At 44.6% G+C, this 7,385-nt stretch overlaps 1 long non-coding RNA gene across 1 annotated transcript in view; it reads right to left on the minus strand.

Moving 5' to 3' along the window:
* The window catches only part of LOC310635948, a 51,228-nt gene that overhangs the window by 16,889 nt on the left and 26,954 nt on the right, over positions 1–7,385 (minus strand). The gene's annotated exons all lie outside the window — the stretch shown is intronic.

Genomic DNA, 7,385 nt, shown 5'->3' on the forward strand with positions numbered 1-7,385 from the left:
CTTGACTTTATCCCAAGATTTAGAAAGTGGTGGATATAACCACTGAGCAATACTAATCCCCATGGAAGGAAATATTTTTCTGACTTGATTATAGGATTGAAAATGATCTAGAGCAGATACATTATGTGAGTTTTTTCAATGTATGGTTGAAAAAATATGAGATTGACTTCCAACAAGGATTTGCAAGTCTGAATAAATGTATTTGGAGCATTTTCTATTTCTTTTCACAAAGAAAAAAAAACACTAAACCTACATTCACCTCCAAGCAGGGTTCACACATGTCAAAATTCCAAACAAATTAGCAAACCATGAAACTTCAGTTCACCTCAAATGAAAGGAAAGAACATGACCCTAGCTTATGATGCTCCATTACCCTTTTTCAGGACTGACTTTTGGGGAGCCAAGCCAGACTCACAAGACAGGTTTCATTGTGAAGGATTTGGCTCCCTTTTGAGCCTCATCCAGCACCTAAGAAAATAATAATAATATAAAGTTGGAAGGGACCTTGAAGGTCATCTAGTCCAACCCCCTGCTCAGGCAGGAAACCCTATACCATTTCAGGCAAATAGCTGTCCAGTCTCTTCTTAAAAACTGCCAGTGTTGCAGCATTCACCACTTCTGGAGGCAGGCTGTTCCACTGGTTAATTGTTCTAACTGTCAGGAAGTTTCTCCTTAGTTCTAGGTTGCTTCTCTCCTTGGTTAGTTTCCATCCGTTGCTTCTTGTCCTGCTTTCAGGTGCTTTGGAGAATAGCTTGGCTCCCTCTTCTTTGTGATAGTGCGAATGCAGACCGATATGGGGTATCTTCTGTCTTGCAAAGCTTTTCTTATCTCTTGCTTGAGATTTGCAAGGCAAATCTTCCTTCTTCTCTCCCCCCCCCTTCCCCACCTCCAGCTGTTCCCAAAAAAGCAGGCGGGAAGGACTTCCCCAGTCCCCATCTCTTTCCTGGGAATCCTGAGTTTCGTCCGGGAGGGAGCAACAAGGCTGGTCTGGTCCTCTGCTTCCCCCTCCCCCCCCCATGGCCTGTTGGGTGCATGGAAAGGGCTGCTGGGGAGCATGGGATTGGGCTCTCCCACTCTTGGGACTCAGAAGACTGGATGAGGACTTGGCATGTGTCCCTCCCTCCTCCAGGGCGAGGACCCTCCGCCTCCCTTTGCATGAGAAGAGAGACCCCCCCCTTCTCCTCCCTTAGGGCCACATCTGGCTGTCTCCCCTGCAAGACATCCCCGCAGCCCTCCCCCTTTTTTACCTGCAGCAAAGGATGATGGAGACAGAGTGCAGCGTCCTAGAGAGGCTGGGATGTCATTTCCTTCTCTGCTCCTCCTCCGGAAAGCCAGCTGTGTTCCCATCGTTTGGCAGAGGGAGCCCCCTGGTGGATGCCTTGTGCAACGCAGGTGCTCAAGGTAAGGAGAGGAGAAAGGCTGAATTTTCCGTGAGAGGCTGTCGTGTCCTCTCCAAAAGCGTCTTGTTGCCCTCCTTTCTTTTCTTTTTTTTATACAGGTCATCTAGTCCAACCCCCCCTGCCCAAACAGGAGACGTGACACTATTTCTGACAGTGGCAGTCCGGTCTCTTCTTACAATAGAACAGAACAGAATAATAGAGTTGGAAGGGATCTTGTACAGCCTTGCCGGACTCCTTTCCCAATTTTGAACCAATCAGTGGTTCCATGTCTAGTTCTCACTGTTGCTTCTTGACCCACATATAGGTTTCTCAAGAGACAAATAAGGTGGTCTGGTACTCCCATCTCTTTAAGAACTTGCCACAATTTGCTGTGATCCACACAATCAAAGGCTTTAGCATAGTCAATGAAGCAGAAGTAGATGTTTTTCTGGAACTCCCTAGCTTTCTCCACGATCCAGCGTATGTTGGCAATTTGATCTCTACTTCCTCTGCCTCTATGAAATCCTACCTGTACTTCTGGTAGTTCTCAATCCACATAATGCTGGAGTCTAGCTTGTAGGATTTTAAGCATAACTTTACTAGCATGGGAAATGAGTGCAATGGTGCAATAGTTTGAACATTCTTTGGCACTGCCTTTCTTTGGAATTGGAATGTAAACTGACATTTTCCAATCCTGTGGCCTCTGCTGAGTTTTCCAAATTTGCTGGCAAATTGAGTGTAGCACTTTTACTGCATCGAATAGCTCAGCTGGAATACTGCCACTTCCACTAGCTTGTTGCTCACATTTCCTAAGGCCCATTTCACTTCACATTCTAGGATGTCTGGCTCGGGGTCAGTGTAATGGTGCAATAGTTTGAACATTCTTTGGCATTGCCTTTCTTTGGAATTGGAATGTAAACTGACATTTTCCAATCCTGTGGCCTCTGCTGAGTTTTCCAAATTTCCTGGCAAATTGAGTGTAGTACTTTACTGCATCGAATAGCTCAGCTGGAATACTGCCACTTCCACTAGCTTGTTGCTCACATTTCCTAAGGCCCATTTCACTTCACATTCTAGGATGTCTGGCTCGGGGTCAGTGGGTATCTGGGACGTTAAGCTTGTTCTTGTATAGTTCTTCTGTGTAGTTTTGCTACCTCTTCTTAATCTCTTTTGCCTCTGCTAGGTCCCTGCCATTTTCGTCCTTTATCATGCCCATCTTTGCATGAAACTTCATATCTGAGTGGCCTACTGCTTTTCCCTACTTTCTTCTTTGCTCTTCATATTGCTTGAAAGTCAAATTTAGATCTTCTAAACAGACCTAGTGTTTGAAAAGTTGCAGGTTCAATAAAGGAGAATATTTATAGCTCAGGATTGTTTTCTTGCAAATGTTTCATTACCCAAACTAGGTAACATCAGTGCAAGATCAGTATTAGCCAAGCATGAATTTTTGTACAATATATCTTTGTTTAACACGTGTCCACCACTTATGATAATAAGTACCAAGTTTATGCTTACATTTCCTACATTTCTCTGACATATTTTTAAACATTTTTGCTAATCTTCTTGGTGGCAAGTGCCATCTATAAAACATTTGCAGCTGCCTGCAATTAGTGCAGGTTCGCATCCCACCAGGCTCAAGGTTGACTCAGCCTTCCATCCTTCCGAGGTAGGTAAAATGAGGACCCAGATTGTTGGGGGCAATTAAGCTGACTTTGTAATAATGCCGCTGGGGGTGGTGGTGAAAGCCCTAATAAGCAGGCATATACATAGAATGAAGGCTATTGCTAAGCACATTGGTTTGTGCTTAAATTGTAAGCCGCCCTGAGTCTTCGGAGAAGGGCGGGATATAAATGGGATTAAAATAAAAATAAAAAAATAAATTTTGTATAGGTTTTCTTTATAAGAAGCTGACATTGTCAATTTATAGTTTTTTTCTCACAAACTTTGCCACTTCTCTACATTAAATCCAAAATTCTTTGTCCATACTATCATTGTTTCTTTCTTTTACCTGTTCATCTTTCATTTTCAGCGCTGGGATTTGGTAAGCCTAGGAAGATTACCCAGTGGGCGTGCAGCATGGTAGAAGTAGGGTTTCGCTTTTTCTGCAACAAAGGAGACACCAGCTTTTGTCAAGCTGGCGAGACTGCAGAAAAAAGAACGAAAGATGGCAAGGAAGAAACAGGCAGTAGGGAGAAAGCAGAGCTGCTTAACATTCTTTGCATCAGTCTTCAGACAAAAAGAAATTATGGCCCAACATAGCCAAAAAACCTACTGCAAAAGACAAACTAGAAACAAAAATTAAAATAAGCAAGAAAATGGTAAGACAACACCTATCCGACCTTGACGAATATAAATCATCGGGACTTCACAGATTACATCCCAGAGTTCTGAAGGAGCTGGCGGATGTGATCTCACAACCGTTGAACTATATCTTTCAAAAATCCTGGAGTACCTGAGGATTGGAAAAGGACTGATGTGGTTCCCATCTTCAAGAAAGGGAAAGAAACAGACCCAGGAAACTACAGACCAATCAGTCTAACATCAATACCTGGGAAGAGGCTGGAAAAGATAATCAAACAACAGGTCTACGAACAACTAGAAGCAAACAAAGGTATAACCGGTAGCCAGCACAGGTTTGTCAAAAACAGATCATGCCAAACCAAATTTATTACATTTTTTGATGAAGTGACTAAATTAGTAGACCAGCGAATGGCAGATCCAAGAGAAATTCTACCAACTTCAGTTGGAATTGGGAAATCTTCTGTAGGGCCAGACAGAGACTGGCGTGGGCAAAAAAATGCCTACTGATGACCTAGGTAAAGGTTCATGTGATTTTTGATCCTATTTTTATTTATAAAATAAAGTATAACATAAAAGAAAATAAAAATCATCCCTTCCATTTACTGAGCCAGATTACACTTTTCTTGGAGAATATTTGTAGCTCAGGGTTGAAATGAGGGCTCCTGCGTTCTCTTTCCTTGCAGATGTTTATTACCAAACTAGCTAACCTCATCAGTGCACAAACACTTAGCTCCATTCAGGTAGTCCTCGGCTTTTGACTGCAATTGAGCGCCAATTTTCCATTGGTAAGATAGATATGAAGTGAGTTTTGGACCATTTTACAACCTTCCTTGCCATCGCTGCAGTTGTTAAGGTAGTAATAGTTTTGTTAAGTGAATCTGGCTTCTTCATTGTCATTGCTTGTCCGAAAGTCGCAAAAGGGGATCACATGACCCTGGAACACTGCAACCATCATAAATATGAACCAAGTGCCAAGCATCGAAATCCTCTAGAGCGGGTATGTCAAACTGCCAGCCCACGGGCCGGATGCATCACGCCGAAACTGAGCCCACCCCATTGCCAACAATGGGGAAAAAGTCGTGATATGTCGCACGACGTCACATGATGTTGCGAGTTGGACATGCCTTCTGTAGAAGAATGTTTTTCAATCATGGCAACCCTAGCGTTTGTGGACTTCAACTCCCAAAATTCTGCAGTCACCATGAGGAATTCTGGGAACGGAAGTCCACTTATCTTACAGTTACGAAAGTTGAAGAATACTGCTCTAGATACTTGGGGTACTTCTCTGTAAGCAAATAACAACTATGGTAGCCTAATATCCCAGTATTTCAGCTTTCTTTAGTATTCATTCATTCATTCATTCATTCATTCATTCATTCATTCATTCATTCATTCAATAAGAGCCATGGTGGCATAGTGGTTACAATGCAGTACAATGCAGGTTATTTCTGCTGACTGCCAGCTGCCAGCAGTTCAGCAATTCAATTCTCAATGGCTCATTAATCTTTTCCTGCTTGTCCCTGATCTATGTCTCTTTTTGGGAAAGAAGAATATGTATTTGTCAGGGGTGGGAGTTTTCCACATATAGGTGTCAAGGTTCCGATAAAGAAGACGAAACAAATCAGAACTCTGAGGCTTCTTTCACAAGTGATAGCACAGTGGTTAGAATGCAGCTTTGCAGTCAAACTCTGCCCACTGCCAGGAGTTTGATCCTGACTGGTTTAAGGTTGACTTAGTCTTCCATCCTCCTGAGGGTGGTAAAATGAGGACCCAGAATGTTGAGGGCAGTAAGCTGATTGTGTAAACTGCTTAGAGAGGGCTGTAAAGCACTGTAAAGTGGTATATAAGTTTAAGTGCTATTGCTATTGCTAGTTGAAATACTAATTTCTTGGTGGAAAGATTTTTTTCCCAATTTAACAAAGAAAACCTAAGCTCAGCCTGGGAATGCAGGTCATCTGATTAGTTTGGCGTTTCCTGCTGGATATTAGTTCTTGAGTTCAGCCCATTGTAATTGTGATTTTTTTTTGCCCTGATTGAGTGCCAAGACTGTATGGCAGGGCAACATGATTTCCTCCAAGGCATTAAATTTCAGCCGATAAGCAGAGTATCTACCCCCCTCCTCTGAAATCCAGAGCTGAAGGAATGACAAATGTTTAGTTGGCTGATTTGACTGGATGGAATTTTGTGATTAATTTCTTTTTCTAGTTCATATTGGCCCTTGTGGAAGATTGTTATAATAATCATGTTATAATAAGCTACCCAGAGTTACCTTGAGGTAAGATGGGCAGCCTATCAATTTTATCAATCAATCAATCAATCAATCATGATCATAAGTGGTTTGGGTGATGGATTAGAAACGGGCAGACCATGAGATCTAGTTCCCCTTAGGTAGGGGTCCCTAACCTGTGGGCTGTAGACCACTACCAGGCCTCAGCCTATTGAACACTAGGCCACTTGTGTGGCTGGTTGGTGTACGCATCTTCATGCTCACACGCAGCCCCATTCATGTGACCATTGCTGTTGTGGGTGTTCGCGGCCCCACTCGTGTGAGCCTTGCCATGGGCATGTGTAGCCCCACTCGTCAGCGTCATCATGGGTGTTTGCGGCTGCATATGTGTGTCACAGGTGTTTGTGGCCCCATAATAAGCCACCCAGAATTACCTTGAGGTAAGATTTATTTTATTTATTTATTTATTTTATTACATTTCTATACCGCCCTTTCCCGAAGGACTCAGGGCGGTTTACAGGGTGATTAAAAAACTGAAATACAAAAGTTAAAAACAGATTTAAAAAGAAAGAATTGTATGTGTCCCTGCCAAATAAAACCCCAGTTAAAATAAGATTAATCCTCAGCCTGGGCCAGAGAGCTCGAAGAGCCAGGTCTTCAGGCCCCGGCGGAATGAACGGAGGTCGGGGGCAGTCCTCAGCTCCACTGGCAGCTGGTTCCATAGGGCAGGCGCCCCCACTGAGAAGGCCCTATCCCTGGGTGTTACCCGCCGGCAATCTCTTACCGGTGGGACCCTGAGAAGACCCTCCCTGTGGGAGCGCACTGGACGAAGGGAACTTGATGCCGGCAGCAGGTGTTCCCTCAGATATCCCGGACCCAAGCCATTTAGGGCTTTATAGGTCATCACCAGCACCTTGAATCTCACCCGGAGGGCAACTGGAAGCCAATGCAGCTCGCGGAGTAGAGGTGTTACATGGGAGTATCGGGAAACCCCCATCACAACTCGCGCGGCCGCATTCTGCACCAGCTGAAGCCTCCGAGTGGTCTTCAAGGGCAGCCCCATGTAGAGAGCGTTGCAGTAGTCTAAACGGGAGGTCACGAGCGCATGAGTGACTGTGCGTAGGGCATCTCGGTCCAGATAGGGTCGCAACTGGCGCACCAGGCGAACCTGGGCAAAAGCCCCCCTGGTCACGGCTCCTATATGGTCTTCAAAACTGAGTCTTGAATCCAGGAGGACGCCCAAGTTGCGAGCCCTATCAACGGGGGGTAACACCTCACCCCCCATCGTTAGAGATGGAATAGTCTGGTTGACCCGAGATGCCGATATGCACAGCCACTCAGTCTTGGCGGGATTGAGACGAAGCCTGTTTCTCCCCATCCAGACCTGGACCGCCTCCAGGCACTGGGACATCACGGCGAGGGCATCGCTGGGTTGGTTTGGGGTGCAAAGAAAAAGTTGGGTATCATCAGCGTACTGA

The sequence above is a fragment of the Vipera ursinii genome (genome assembly GCF_947247035.1).
Source record: "Vipera ursinii genome assembly, chromosome: 2".
Taxonomy (NCBI): domain Eukaryota; kingdom Metazoa; phylum Chordata; class Lepidosauria; order Squamata; family Viperidae; genus Vipera; species Vipera ursinii.